The 16,933-nt window shown below is 42.6% G+C and overlaps 1 protein-coding gene across 1 annotated transcript in view; it reads right to left on the reverse strand.

Annotated features, from left to right (window-relative positions):
* Nucleotides 1-16,933, reverse strand: part of LOC109917925 (regulator of G protein signaling 17) — an 88,397-nt gene that overhangs the window by 15,246 nt on the left and 56,218 nt on the right. The gene's annotated exons all lie outside the window — the stretch shown is intronic.

Consider the following 16,933-nt stretch of genomic DNA (forward strand, 5'->3'; position numbering starts at 1 on the left):
AATGACTATACCTCACTTGTTGGGATCTACAATTTTCCCTGCTATATTACATTTGCACTTAGTGCTGAAACTTTAAATGCTGCCAGCAACGCTAGATCTGAGGGGGATCCTGTGTAGTTTGACACAATAGCCACTTCTGGTATATATTTTTTAAGTAGACAGCTGCATCATTCAAAACAAAACATGTTTGGCAACACATTCTGAGGCTCCCCATACACTGCAAAATCCTTGTGGCAAATTCGCCAACTGCTCCTTTGAAAACGTGTTCCCTTTAACAAAAGAGATTTGCATTGAAATAACATTCTTCATGACCACTGGACTTATCAAATCACTTTACAGCCAAAGAAATATTTTTTGAATTGTTGTAAAGCAGGAATTCTAGGATCTGATTTATGCTCAGTAAATTCCCACAAACATCAAAGTGATATGACCCGATATAATCTGTTTTTGCAATGTTGATTCAGGGAGAAATATTGGCCCAGGACACCAGGGATAACACCACTGTGCTTGGTTTGAAATTTTGCCACAGTACCGTTTACAACCACCTAAGCAGGTAGACGCAGTCTCGGGTAAGGTGCCATTCAAAATTTAAGAGCACTCGTAATTGTACAATTCTCCCCAAGTACAACGCAGAGGTACCAGCCTTGGTTTTGATGTTGAATTGCTGGAGTCACACCGAAACCAGAATGTCATGACTTGGAGGTGAGTGCACTGCCAACTGAGCCACAACAGGCTCTCACAATTATTTATTCAGAGTATAAGACACGCAGCCATCAGTGAATTACAGATGGGGCGACACAGCAAGAGGCGGTGAATTGCAAGTAAACTTTCGTAGGTTTCTCCGTCTAAGTATCGTGCTCATTACCAACGCTTGGATTGCTAAGTAGTTCTCGTGATTTTGTTTGTCAGGCTCAAGAATTACCCATTCAAATTTCAGGGCCAACTCTTCCATTGTAAAAAGGTAGTGAGGGGAGGGAATTTACAGTTGAGCTTCCAACCGACCTGATCATTTTTCCAACAAGCTTTAACCTGATCTCAGAAACCAGGTACAGAAAATCTGTTTGACACTAGGTGGCACTTTAAACAAGAATTTTGGTCCCACAGTTTTAAAATGACGAGGGTTTTGGAAAGAATGCAGAGAAGATTCGCTACAAGGGTATAAAGGTGCAAGGGCAGCACGGTGGCTCAGTGGTTAGCACTGCTGCCTCACGGGGCCAGGGAACTAGGTTTGATTCCAGCCTCAGGCGACGATCTGTGTGGAGTTTGCCCATTCTCCCTGTGTCTGTGTGTGTTTGCCCTGCTTTCCTCCCACTGTCCAAAGATGTGCAGATTAGGTGGGTTGGCCATGCTAAATTGCCCATAGTGTCCAGGCTGGGTGGATTTACCAATGAAAGTGTGGGGTTAGGTCTGGGTGGGATGCTGTTCAGAGGGGCAGTGTGGACTCGATGGATCAAATGGCCTGCTTCCACACTGTAGGGATTCTAGAATGGGGGGTCAGTCACTTTTTTTAGATGTTCATGGGATGTGGGTCTAACCATCTATAAAGCACAAATAAGGAGTGTGATGGAATAGTCCCCACTTGCCTGGATGGGTGCAGCTCCAACAACACTCAAGAAGCTTGAAACCATCCAGAATAAAACAGCCCATTTGATTGGCACCACATCCACAAGCATTCACTTCCTCTACCACCGACGCTCAGTAGCAGCAGTGTGTACTATCTACAAGATGCACTGCAGAAATTCACCAAAGATCCTCAGACAGCACCTTCCAAACCCAGGACCACTTCCATCTAGAAGGACAAGGGCAGCAGATACATGGGAACACCACCTCCTGCAAGTTCCCCTCCAAGTCACTCACCATCCTAACTTGGAAATAGATTGCCGTTCTTTCATTGTCACTGGATCAAAATCCGGGAATTGCCTTCTGAAAGGCATTGTGGGTCAACCTACAGCTCATGGACTGCAGTGGTTCAAGAAAGCAGGTCACCACCAGCTTCTCAAGGGCAACTGGGAATCGGCAATAAATGCTGGTCAGGCCATTGCCCACCCTACCGAACACCCCCAATGTCCCATGAGTAAAGAAAAAGATGTAAATATTGTGGCTACAAACCAAGGTCTGAGGCTAGGAATACTGCAGAGAATTACTCACCTCCTGACTCCCCAAAACCTATCCATTATCTACAGGGCACAAGTCAGGAGTTTGAAGAAATACTCCCCATTTGCAAATGTTTGACACCATTCGGGACAAAGCAGCTGGCTTGATTGGTACCTTTCCCACATTCTTTAACATTCACATCATCTTCACCACAGATATACAGTGGCAGATATGTGTACCATCTACAAGATGCTCTGCAGTAACTTACCAAGTTTCAACTGATAGTACCTTCAAAATTCATGACCTCTACCACCTACAGCTACAACGGCACACCTATATGGGAGCATTGGCGCCTCCAACTTCCTCTGCAAGCCACACAGCATCCTGACTTAGAACTACATTTTCATTCCTTCACTGTGACTGGGTCAAATTCTTGGATTTTCCTTCCTAACAGCACTGTGGCTGTATTTACACCAATGAACAGCAGCGATTCAAGAAAGCAGCTCAACACCACTTTTTCCAAAGCAACAGGATGGGAAATAAATGCTAATTTAGTCAGCAACACCCCAATCCCATTAACGAACAAGAACAAAATAAAAGGTCTGGTACCAAGTGTGGATGGAGAAGCAGGCTTAGCGTTTCAGCCTGAAGGTTTCTCATCAGAGCGTGAAGCAAACTAGCCAGGAGAGATTAAACAGGAGCCAAAGAGAATGATAATGGGTGCAGAGAAAACACTGGACCCAAATGATGAGTAAATGGCTACTTAGTGACCTTCTGACTGCAACATGGTGAGAAGGAACGGCACAACAGCAATCCAGAAAAAGAATAAATAAGACAAGAAAATGATAAAGAAAATAAAGTGAAATGTAGTATAGGACAAAGACAGACATTATGATCTAAAGTTGTTGTAGTCAGGGTAGGTGGGAATTTGATCAGGATATTCCAAATGAGGAAGGATTTTGTTACAGCAAAGAGGAGAAACCTTTCATTGGCAGGAAGGTCAGTAAGCTGAGAACACCGATTTAAGATACAAGAATGTCCCATTCTCGGTAGTAGGAGACAGATATAGTTCTTAGGGCCAAAGAGATCGAGGGGTATGGAAGAAAACGGCAACAAGGGACTGACTTGGATGATCGGCCATGATTGTGTTGAATGGTGAGCAAACCTGAAGGGCTGAATGGCCTACTCCTGCTCCTATTTTTATGTTTCTGTATTTTTCTTTCCTGGAAGCCACTACTTAAAGTGAAAGTAATTAAATTGAAGGAGGCTTTCCCATTTAAATGTATCTCCCCAACTCAAAATTTTCTGCCTCAGTAGGTAAAATAAAAGTAATCAATGCCACAGGGGGAATGACAGTGCAAGTGGCCACAGCCCACTCCTCCCATCCATGAAAGGGTGTGAATCCAGAACTGTGTAGGAGAAGCATGTTCCGAGGTGGGGGTGGGGTGGGGGCAGAGGCAGGTGGTGCAGAATGGTGATTGCAAATCTAAATGCTCCAGTACATTCCAAGGTTGGGGCAATAGGGTTTTGGGATAGGATGGGATTGTGAGGTTTGGGGGCTGAGGTGAGGGGAATGGTGTATGAAGAGCAAAGCCTAGGCCGAAAGTTCTCGAGTGAGGGGTAACAGCCCCTTCATTGATTCTTCCAGCTGGCCACTGCGCAGATGGTCACAAAACAAACATTTGCACCCAGTTCCCAACTGCTTTATAACAGGGCAAGCAGCTCTCAAAACCAATAAACACATAATCATTTGTGAGCTATCCAATAACGTGATAGTGCCGTCATTCCCAAAAGAAGGGCAAAAAATGCTGACTTCACCTGCGATGCCCAATCCCAAGAAAAATAAGTATAGGAACACAGGAATGGAAGCAGGCCATTCAGCCCATTGAGCCTGCTTCACCATTTCATGATCATCGCTGAACGCTTCAATCATAATAAAGGAATGGAGTTTCAGCCAAACAAATTCCCAGTTCCAGGCAAGTGAGGAAGGGAATTTGGAGGTACATTATAATCTTCCATAGCTTAGAATTAAGGACTAGTACCCAAGGTTTACAAAGTATGTATATTCAAGGAAAGAAAGATCAAGAGACAAATTAATTATAGGTGATATATTTAACATTACCAAAATAAAACAAAAAAATGGGATGCTGGAAATCTGAAGCAAAAATAAAAATTGTTGGAGAAACGCAGCCGGTCTGCAAACGTCTGTGGGAAGAGAAAAGAGTTAACGTTTCAAGTCTGTCGACTCATGGTCACCAGACTCGAAATGTTAACTCTGCTGTCTTCCCACACATGCTGCCAGACCTGCTGAGTTTCATCAGCAATTTCTGATTTAGTTTAACCTCACTATTGGGAAATATTTCCAGATTCTATTATCAGAACCAAAGTGAAGACTCGGAATAGAATCGGCTGATTAGAGAGGATTAACAAAGGTTTGTAAATCTGTGAGACATCAGACTTAACTCATGGAATTGAGCTCCTATGCAGTGTTAAAGGAGTTTTTATGGATATCAGATGAAGTTAAATTTCACAAGACTTTTGCAAGGTTTTGAACAGGGTGACTCCTTGTTAAAGTTCATGGAATAGGACAATACTTCAGTTCATAATGACAGGAAAATAATTGTGAAGTAGAAGACCAGAGAATTAAGCAAAAAACAACATTCACCCTTCTCAAGTAAACAGGCTCAGGTCTCTGACCTCATCTGGAATTTAGTTTGGACATCAAACCACAGGAAAGAGACCTAGAACTGGAAGACCGCCTAATGATTGCCAGAGAGGTACAGCAGGTTCCTTTCCCTGAAAAGGAGATTGTGAACCAATTTGACTACTAATAATTGCACAATTTTATGACAATGATGAGTACTGACATCAGCTTTTATCTTAAAATTATCAAACTGCCATGGCAGAATTTGAACTCATGTTTGGATCTTCATGCCTCTTCCAGTTCTTTGCTAAATGACCTTCACTAAAAAGACACATGAACAGGCAGGGAATAAAGTGATACAGGTCACGTGAAGGCAGATGGGATCAGTATAGAGAGGCATCATGGCCGGTGCATGGTGCGCTGAAGGGCCTGTTACTGTGCTGTACTGTTTTATATCCTATGTTCTATCTAATTGGTCCCATTCCCGTGCTCTCTCCTCACTGTCATACACGTATTTCCCCTACATGAATGTATAAAAACCTCTTGTGAAAGTTCCCACTGAATCTGCTTCCACTATCCTCTTGGGCAGCATGTTATAGATCATAACAACTTGCAGTATAAATAAATACATCATATCATCTCCCAATCTCTTGCCAATTGCCTTCATTCAGTTTCCCTCCGGTTACCGACACTTCTCCTGGAAATAGTTTCTTATTTACTCTATCAAAATCCTTAACGATATTAAACATTTCCATCAACTTTCTCAGCTCCAAAGAGAACAATCAAATCTCCTGTACGTCTGCATCAGTGAGGCCTCTCACCCCGACACCACTCCAGTAAACCTCCTCCTGCACCTTTTTCAATGACTGACATCCTTCCTCAAATGTGGCATTCAGAACTGGACGCAAAACTTCACCTGAGGCTCCACTAATATTTTATAAAGGTTTGACACAATCTCCTTGCTGTTGTTCTCTGATCCTCTTTTAAAAAAAACAAGGATCAGCATTCCACACCTTGAAATATATCTCTGTTCCTTCAGTGTTGCTTGGAAAAAATCCTGAACTCTTTCGCTGACATATTGTGGGTCTACCTACTCTAAATGGACTACAGCTTCTCAAGGGCACCTAGGGAAGGGGTAATAAATGCTGGCCCAACAAGCAGTGCCCACATTCCATCAGTGAATAAAACAATTCAAAATGGTGCTTAACAGTCTTCTCAACTTGTCCTGTCACTTTCAAAGAATTGAGCATCTATTTTCCCAGATCCCTCAATTCTGGGATATTTAGGAAGAGATGCTGGGGTAGTGGTAATGTCACTGGACCAGTAATCCAGAGGGTCGGGATAGAAACCTGGGGCAGGGGTTGAACCACAGCAGCTAGTGGAATTTAAATTCAGCTAATAAAGTCTGGAATGGAAAGCTACTCTCTGTTCTGGTGGCCAGAAATTGGCTAGCTGTAAGAAGACAGAGGGTGGTGGTTGATGGGAAATGTTCATCCTGGAGTTCATAGAACATAGAACATAGAACATAGAACATTACAGCGCAGTACAGGGCCTTCGGCCCTTGATGTTGCGCCGACCTGTGAAACCAATCTGAAGCCCATCTAACCTAAACTATTCCATTATCATCCATATGTTTATCCAATGACCATTTAAATGCACTTAAAGTTGGCGAGTCTACTATTTTTGCAGGCAGGGCATTCCACGCCCTTACTACTCTCTGAGTAAAGAACCTACCTCCGACATCTGTCCTATATCTATCACCCCTCAATTTAAAGCTATGTCCCCTCGTGCTAGCCATCACCATCCGAGGAAAAAGGCTCCCACTGTCCACCCTATCTAATCCTCTGATCATCTTGTTCAGTTACTAGTGGTGTACCTCAAGGATCTGTTTTGGGGCCACTGCTGTTTGTCATTTTTATAAATGACCTGGATGAGGGCGTAGAAGGATGGGTTAGTAAATTTGCGGATGACACCAAAGTCGATGGAGTTGTGGATAGTGCGGAAGGATGTTGCAGGTTACAGAGGGACATAGATAAGCTGCAGAGCTGGGCTGAGAGGTGGCAAATGGAGTTTAATGCGGAAAAGTGTGAGGTGATTCACTTTGGAAGGAGTAACAGGAATACAGAGTACTGGGCTAATGATAAGATTCTTGGTAGTGTGGATGAGCAGAGAGATCTCGGTGTCCATGTGCATAGATCACTGAAAGTTGCCACCCAGGTTGATAGCATTGTTAAGAAGGCATACGGTATGCTAGGTTTTATTGGTAGAGGGATTGAGTTTCGGAGCCATGAGGTCATGTTGCAGGTGTACAAAACTCTGGTGTGGCCGCACTTGGAGTATTGCGTACAGTTCTGGTCACCACATTATAGGAAGGATGTGGAAGCATTGGAAAGGGTGCAGAGGAGATTTACCAGGATGTTGCCTGGTATGGAGGGAAGGTCTTATGAGGAAAGGCTGAGGGACTTGAGGCTGTTTTCGTTAGAGAGAAGAAGGTTAAGAGGTGACTTGATAGAGACATACAAGATGATCAGAGGATTAGATAGGTTGGACAGTGGGAGCCTTTTTCCTCGGATGGTGCTGGCTAGCACGAGGGGACATAGCTTTAAATTGAGGGGTGATAGATATAGGACAGATGTCAGAGGTAGGTTCTTTACTCAGAGAGTAGTAAGGGCGTGGAATGCCCTGCCTGCAACAGTAGTAGATTCGCCAACTTTAAGGGCATTTAAATGGTCATTGGATAAACATATGGATGATAATGGAATAGTTTAGGTTAGATGGGCTTCAGATTGGTTTCACAGGTCGGCGCAACATCGAGGGCCGAAGGCCCTGTACTGCGCTGTAATGTTCTATGTTCTGTGTTCTATAAAATTGTCATTAAAAACCCCATCTGGTTCACAAATGTCCTTTAGGGAAGGAAATCTTTTTTTTTATTATTCGTTCACAGGATGAAAGCATCGCTGGCTGGGCCAACATTTATTTCCATCCCTTATTGCCCAGAGGGCAGTTAATAGCCAACTACATTGTTGTGGGTCTGGAGTCACATGTAGGCCAGACCAGGTAAGGATGGCAGTTTCTTTCCCTAAAGGGTATTAGTGAACCAGATGGCTTTTTCCAAACAATCGACAATGGACTCATGGTCACCATTACACTCTTTAATTCCAGAGATTTATTGAATTCAAATTCCACTGTCTGCCGTGACATGATTCAAACCCAGGTCCCCAGAACATTACCTGGGTCTCTAGATTAAGAGTCCAGTGAGAACAGCACTAGGCCATTGCTTCCCCAATCTGCCTTACCTAACATGGTCTACATGTGATTCTTAACCCACAGCAATGTGGTTGATTTTAACCTGAAATGGTTGCGCAAGTCACTCGACTCCAAGGTGACAGGTGTCAAATGTTAGCCTCAGCAGTGTGCTCACATCCCATGAAAGGAAACAAAATCCCAAAAACAGAACCACTACACCATCATAGCTAGTAAATGTCTTGTGAAGATTTCCCCCTTTTAGATTCTAAGACTGTAACTTTCTGATTTGCAGTCCAGTTGTGGATGGAGGCAAGTCCATTGGTGGCCGACTCACTGGCCCCACCATTAAGAAAGATCACCGGTTCAATATCGATTTATAACTTGTTAAGTGCTGACCTTTGAGCTTCTTGGCCTATTGAAGGCTTCGACTGTGGAATCTTGCAACATCAGAAGCTGCTGGCCAATGAGAGGCTGACTGCACTTGGTTCTCAAAGAGCATAAATTGAAGTCTAGTCTCAGAGCATCTGACGGCAAGAAAGTAAGTCAGATTCTTCTGCCTCTCATGGGGTGGGACTATGTGAGGAGAGGACAGGGGCAATTATAAGGGTGGGGTGAGAAGCAAGGCCAAGGAATTTGGCTTTCAGAGACCATTTGTCCCTCAATTGTTCACAGATTTGGGCAAATGGAGGGCATAACAGCCATTAACTGACCACTTAAAGGCCTTAATTTGGCCCATGTCCCTCTGGACGCTTCCTATTCATGTGCCCGTCCAGATGCCTTTTGAATGTTGTGGTTGTGCCAGCCTCCTCCACTTCCTCTGGCGGCTCATTCCACGCATGCACCACCCTCTGCTTGAGAAAGTTGTCCCTTAGGTGCCTTTTGAATCTTTCCCCTCTCACCTTAAACCAACATTCTCTAGTTTTGGACTCCCTACTGCCTCACAGCACCAGGGTCCTGGGTTCGATTCTACCCTCGGGCGACTGTCTGTGTGGAGTTTGCACGTTCTCCCTGTGTCTGCATGGGTTTCCTGCAGGTTCTCCAGTTTCCTCCGACAGTCCAAAGATGTGCAGACTAGGTGGATTGGCCATGCTAAATTGCCCGTAGTGTTCAGGGATGAGTGGATTAGGTGGGTTATAGGGGGATGGGTCTGGGTGGGATGCTGTGAGGGTCAGTGTGGATTTGTTGGGCCAAAGGGCCTTTTTCCACACTGTAGGGATTCTATGAAAGAAAGTTAATTGCTGAGGATTCAAGAATGGACATTCTCAGGGGCTTTCTTGTGATGCAGTGGTAGTGTCCCTAACCTTAAACCAAAAGACCCAGGTTCAAGTCCCACCTGCTCCAGAGGTGTGCAATCTGTGTGAGACAGGTTGATTGGAAAAATAGGTTTAATAATAATTCAACAAAAAAAAATGGATATTCTCATTCAGTACTTAACTGATCAGAAGTGGGAGAATATTGCTGTAGGGCCAACTTGGCCAATTATTTCCCCTTCTCACCACCTCTCTCACTACCACCAGTGAGAGGAAAGTGCTGTTCTAAATGCATTTCAGTCAAGATGCCAAAGTAAAGAACCTAGGCTAACAATTCAGTCTGGCACTTTGTGCTTTCTGGATTGTGAGGAGTTCTGTCTTTCAGAAGAGATGTTAAATCAAACCCTCTTTGCTTGCTGTGATATATGTTAAAGATTTCTCTACACCACGAGCAGAAAATTATCCTAGTATCTTAGCCTTCATTCCTTATCGCCCAGTGATGAGCTTAACTGAGTATATTTATGTAACTGAGCAACTTGTAGAATCAAACAATGTACCAAAATGGTTGTCATGTTTAGCTGCCTAGCAATAGTGACTACATGTCAACATGAAACACACTGGGACATTTCCAATGGTTGTGATCAGGCTGAATAAAAGTGAAATTCCTTTTGTTTCCCTTCTAACAATATTGCCACTGTGTCTTTATAGAATATTATTAGGGAACTCTGAACAAAGATTATCACAAAAACCCTTATACAATCTTTCTTCATATAATGCCTTAAGCATTTGTCACACTTGCCTTCATTGCTCAGACCGTTGAGTATAGGAGTTGGGGCACCATGCTGTGATTGTACAGGACCACTGGTGAGGCCACTTTTGGAGTACTATGTACAGCTCTGGTTGCCCTGCTATAGGAAGGATATCTTTAAATTGGAGAGGGCGCAGAAAAGATTTTCAAAGATGTTACTGGAACTGGACGGTTTGAGTCATAAGGAGACGCTAGAGTTCTTCTCCATGTCCTACATAAATATTTACCAATATTACTCTAAACAGATTATCTGGTCATTATTTCATTATTGTTTGTGAGAGTTTGCTGTGAGCAAATTGGTTGTCATGTCTCCTTCACTACAACAGTGACTAAATTCAAAAAAAGTACATTCTTGGTGAAGCCCCTTAGTACATCAGGACACAGAAAAATGCACCATAGATATACAAATTCTGTCATCCTTTAGCAGAGTTCATTCCCAGTACTCTTCAGGGTTAATAGTAGGCAGCAGTAAGCAGAGGAATGCTGAGAGTGACGGATGTTAATAGAAATAAATAACTGCAGTTGAGGAAGACAAAATATATTGATGGGGGGATTTATAAAAATGTGAAACTCCTGTAGCCTGGAAAGTAAAAACAGCTGGAAGAACTTCACTTTGCCAAAACTAATAAATGTCCTCATAAAACCATTTCCGCTGCATTGCACAGCTATGTGGATGACAGAGCTGATTCAGCTTGTTAGCAGGACATATTTAAGAGAGCACAATGTCCTTCAGTTCATTGCTCAGTTTCCTGCCATGTACCAGCATCATTGATTTGGGAACACATATTCCCTGCCTGCCCATCATTTAATAACACTCCTCTCAGAACCTTTGCTCCTCTATTACCAGATAACTTCCATTTTCTATTGACGAGCATTATAAAAAAAAACAACGCGCCAGCAGTGGAACACACAGACTGAAGACAGGCCACCCACAGTCTCCCAGTTTGCAGATCATGTACAATCCACTCTGCTTCCTTGAGATTACCAGACTCTGGCTCTGCCTTAGCTCATTTGCTGCTGAAACTGTCATCCATGCCTTTGTTGTTTTGACCATTTGCATTGTCTGCTTGCCACTCTCCCATCTTCTCAGCCCTTCAATAACTTACAGCTCATCCAAAGCTCTCCTGCTGGAGTTCCAACACTCCCAAGTCCCTTTAAACTCTCCCTTCCATGGTCTCGCTGCCCTACAATTGCCACAGTTCCAGCAACAAACATCTGACAATTTTGTTTGTCAAATCCCTCGTGGGTATGCTTTTCCTGATCTTTTGCATCCAGCCTTATGAATGAGATGCCTCGTCTCCTCCTGGCCTTTGGAGCCCCCTCAATTCCAATTGCTCCATCATTGGCAGCCATGCCTTCAGCTGCTTGGGCCCATAATCTCTGAAATTCCCTCCCAAACACTCACTATAGTTTTAACACATTCCTTGAAATCTAACTGTTTGATCAGGTTTTTGATCATCAGTGCTAAGTATCTCCTAATGTAGCTCAGTGTCGAGCTGCATCCACAAAGAGGACTATCCAGGCAGACCCATTGTTTCACCCTGCTTCTGCTCCACAGAACTCATTTCTTACACTTAACTCAGCGCCAAGCTTAATTTGCTAATACTTCTGTGAAGGAACTTGGGATGTTTTAGTATGTAAAGGGTGCTATATGAATGGAAGCAGTTATTGTCGCAAATTGTACTAATCCCATGTCATCAACTGATGAGATAAAGTCATAGAATTCCTACAGTGCAGAGAGAGGCCATTGGGCCCATTAAGTCCATACTGACCCTCCAAACCTCACCCAGACCCAGCCCCCTATCCTATCACTCCGCATTTTTCATCCCACCAGCATCCACATTCAAAGGATCATTCTCCACCATTTCAGACAACTCCAGCAGAATACCACCACCATACACATCTTTCCCTCACTACCCATGTCTGTATTTCACAGGAACCATTCTCTCCAGGACACCCTAGTCCATTCCTCGACCACCAACACTACCTGCCCTTCCCATGGCGCCTTCCCACGTAACCACAGAAGGTGCAACACCTGCACCTTCACATCCTCCCTACTCACCATCCAAGGGCCTAAACAGTCTTTCCAGGTGAAGCAGCATTTGACTTGTACCTCCTCCAACCTTGTGTATTGTATTCACTGCACCCAATGTGGCCTACTCTACACTGGAGAAACCAAACGCAGACTGGGTGACTGCTTTGCAGAACACCTCTGGTCCGTGCCCAAGAATGACCCCAACCTTCCCGTAGCCAATCATTTTAACACAGCATCCTGCTCACATGCCCACATCATTGTCCTCAGCATGCAGCAGTGCTTCAGCAAATCACAATGCAAACTGGAGGAACAACATCTTCTGGACTTAATATTGAATTCAACACCTTCAGATTGAGAATACATTCCTCCCCTTTCTTTTAGCTTTACTTGTTATATTCTGTGTCACCATGGTCTCTCTCCCCTCCCCCCACTCCAGTGGGACTGTCTATTCTTTCCAGTTTGGCATTTAGACACACCAATGTTCTGTCATTCTCACATCCCGATCACTTAATCTACTCTATCAATACCTTTTATTCCCTAGAACACCACCCTCCCACCATTGCATAAATGCTGTCCCTCCACACTTCACGTCAACTCTGATAACAAGTTATCAAGACTCAAAACATTAGCTTGCTCTACCTCCATAGCTGCTGCCTGCCCCGCTAAGATTTCCAGCGTTTTGTTTAGATTAGACGGATGTTTGATGACCAGCATGGACACAATGGGCCAAACAGCCTCTTTCCTCGCAACAGATACTCTATGACTCAATGATTCTATGATCACTGATTACTGAAGGAATTCTTGGATTTCTCTCAAAAACCAACGAATACTGACTATAGCACTCGACTGTTTGCAGGCAGCTCTTCATATTGACTAGCCATGCTACAGCAGACTTTAATTTACAACTTGCTTGGTCCACTATGGATTTATGAAACACCTCAACTATCACCATGTGATTTCACTCCATTACTAAAGGGACTTTGTGCTGTTATGTTCATTGACACAATTGTCATATTTTCACACATATGATTAAACACATTATTGGCAAAATCCATTCATTGTCAGTTAGGAATTTAGCCACTGCCTCCAGTCGCTATCCATTTCTCCATTAGCTTGTCCACTATTGTTCCTTTCTCTTCATCTTATTGTAGACAGTCTAAATTTATTTGCCGTGTCAACAAAGTGCAAATGTTTTCTTTTCTTATTTCATAAATCAAGTTGATTGCTACAACTTCGTTGACGTCTCTTGATAACGGGAGATTTGCTAAAGTCCTAATGCTGTCATCCTATGTTTTTTACATGTATCACATTTGCTGTCAATATCTTTTCTGGGTTTAATATATTCGTCATCCCCTACTCCTACATCATGTGGTAGGATTTTTAACCTGCAAGTGGTGGATGTGCAAACTGCCAATGTAGATTTTTTTTAACATCATTAGCTATTTTTCTGTTAAACTCCTACCTTCTGATGTCAATAACATCTGCGTTATATTTTGATTAGAGAAGTTAGGTCTTGTTAAAGGAATATTTATTGGTGTTTTTTGAGACAGCAACAAGCAATATGGATAAAGGGAAACCCGTGGATGTGCTGTACCTGGATTTCAGGAACACGTTTGATAAGATGCCACATCCAAGGTTACTATACAAAGTAAGACCTCATGATGTAGCAATAACATGGTGTAGGGCTACCTAACAGAAAGCAGAGAGTATTCATAAATGGGCTATTTTCATGTTGGCTAGGTGTAACCACAGGGGTCAGTGCTGGGGACTCAACTTTTTCACAATTTATAACAATGACTTGGGTGAAGGAGCTGGATGCATGATTGCAAAATTTACTGATGCCATAAAGGTGGGTAGAAAACTGATTTGTGAAGAAGACATAAAGAATCTACAAAATGATATGAATAGGTTAAGTCAGTGGAGAAAAATTGGCAGGTGGAATATAACATGGAAAATGTGACCTTGTACAATTTGGCAGGAAAAATAGAGAACCATCATGTTACTTAAAGGGAGAAAGATTGCAGAGTTCTGAAGTACAACAGGATCTGACTGTTGTAGAACATGGATCAAACATAAGATGCAGGGACAACAATAAATTAGGACAGTAATTGGAATGTTGGTGTTTATTACAAGGGGAATTGAATGTGAATGTAGGGACGTTTTGTTGTATATGGACAGAGTATTGATGAGGCCAGCTCTGGAGTCCTGTGCACAGTTTAGGTTTCCTTATTTTAACTTATATAAGTTTCCTTATTAGATTTCCTTATTTCCTTATTTAGAAAAGGATGTCAACGTTTTAAAGGCAGTTCGAAGAAGGCACAGTCATCTTATAACTGAGATATGGAGGTTATCTTATGAAGAAAATTTGGGCATCAGAAGGGTCTGTATCTATTGAAGTTCAGAAAGGTAAGTGGAGATATTGAGAATAATTTGAAAATATTGAAACTTATTGAATTTATTAAAAATATAAGATCCTGAGAGCACTAAACAAGGTGGATACTGAAAGGATTTTTCCAATTGTGGGAGAAGTTAGAACTAAAGGATGTAGTTTAAGATCAGGGATCTTCCACTTAAAAAGAGATCAGAGGCTTTATGACTCTTAGAAGGCTATGGCTCTTTGGAACTCCCTTCCCAGAGAAGGGTGGAGGTGGGTCATTGAAGAATTTTAAGGCAGAGGTAAATACAGTATAGTGAACAAGGGTGTCAAAGTGTATAGAGGGTTAAGCACAAAAGTAAAGTTGAAGCCACAGTCGGATCAGCCGTGAATTTATTGAATGATGGAGCAGGCTTGAGGGGCCGAACAATCTACTCCTGCTCCTAACTCATATGAACATATGTTTTTATACATATAACAAATAATTTGATGATGATACGAAAGCAAAATGCCATTAAATCTGAAAATCTGAAATAAAGACTGCAAATGCTGGAAATACTGAGCAAATCTGGCAGCATCTATAAAGATGGAATCAAAGGTATTATTACATATCTGTAGCCTTCTGAAGACCAAGGTTTTATACTTTTCTGAGTGAGCATTGGCACCTTGTTTGATGCTTCATCTGAAAGTCAGCACCATCCATCAGTGCAGCACTCTCTCAGTACTGCATTCATATATCAGTCTGCTTTATATGATCAAGTCTCTGGGGCCTGAACCCATAAACATTTGACTTAGAAGCCAGAGCTTAAACCACTGAGCCTGTACTGATGTTGAAAGAATGTGAAAAGATGAGAGAAAAAGTTAAGAAACAGGTGGACTGGGACAAGAGGAAGAGACAGGCGATAGACACAGAAAATAATTGAAAGGAAACAGCAAGTGGGAAACTGAGAAGATAAAAAGGCATAAAGAGAGGTGGAAGAGAGGCTGCAATGAGTTTCAGAATGATGGATGAGAGAATGAATGAGAGAGAAAGGGGAGGAGACATGAAAGACAGGAGAAAGGAAGAGAAAATCAGAAGAGAGAGAGAGAATGCTTTCTTAAAATGCTGTTGTAAACCTTTGAGAATTCTTTTCTGTGTTCCAGTAAGCTAATGTAAGAAAACAAACCACCAGGAAATCATTAACAACTGGAAGCAGCTGTGCTTAATGAGTGAAATGAATCTACTTTTTGTCATTTTTTTTTTAACACTGTGATGCTGTTACACCTGCTGCTCCCTCAAGAGCTGTCTGCAATTCCTGTATTCTTCACAACCCAGGTGAAAGGATATTGTGGTCAGTGCATCCATGTCAATGGGGATGGATCTGACCCAGATCAACTGGAATCAATGCTTGGAGGGTAAGCTAGTCACTGAACAGTGGGCTGTCTTTAAGGGGTAAATCCCCATCTACGAAAAAGGTAGGGCAAACAAATCCAGAGCTCCTGCTATGACAAAGGAAGATGAAAAAGAGAAAAGTGCGCTTATGATGATGTTAGGTGGATAATATAACTGAGAACCAGATCAAATATGTGAAATTCAGAGGGGGAGTGAAGGAATAAATAACAGAAGGAAAGTGAGAGATTGAGAAAAGACTAGCTGCTATCACAGAAGAGAGTACAGAAGTCTTCCCATAGCACGTAAATTGTAAAAGGGTGGTAAAATGAGGAGTGGGGCCAATGAGGGACCAGAAGGGGAATTTAGGAGAATAGGGAATTTAGGGAATGGAGGCAAGGAACATGGCTGAGGAACTAAATGAATAGTTTGGAGCTTCTTCAACAAGAAAGATGATACTGTATTCATCATAGAATTACAGAATCACAGATTTGTTCCGATACAGAGTGGGAACATTTTGTCCCGAACAACTCTGCACTAATTTTGAATATTTTAATCAGATCACATTATTATCCCCTGTATAATTGTTTCCCCGCCACCAAAGTTAAACTGATTGTTCTGTTATTCTTACATCTTTCTTCAAATCCTCCAGCACAGCACTTGAGTCTAAGGAAGATGAAAAAAATTACAGCAACTGCCTCTGCAATTTCCACTCTCACTTCCCTCAGTATCATCCATGCAGTCCTGGTGACTTTAAGCACATATTGCACTTAAGTCCTGGGGAAAGAAGAAATAATTCAGGCAGACAAAGGATTCAGATTGATGAGGCACGGGGATTGGATTAAGGAAAATCAGTGCAGATAATAGGCCAATGACTCACTAACATTGTGAACAAGGGGTTTTATTTAAACAAGTCACTCATTACAGAATCACAAAATTGTCGCAGTACAGAAGGAGGCCATTCAGCCAATCATGTTTGCACCACCCCCTGAATAAACAATTCATCACGGGCCATTCACCCACCTTCTCCACACTACCCTGCACTGTATTTCTTTCCCGGGTAATATTCTGACTGCCTTGTGAACGCCTCAGTTGAATAGCTCTGCACCACAC

The sequence above is a fragment of the Rhincodon typus genome, chromosome 9, assembly GCF_021869965.1.
Source record: "Rhincodon typus isolate 14 chromosome 9, sRhiTyp1.1, whole genome shotgun sequence".
In the NCBI taxonomy this organism is placed as follows: Eukaryota; Metazoa; Chordata; class Chondrichthyes; order Orectolobiformes; family Rhincodontidae; genus Rhincodon; species Rhincodon typus.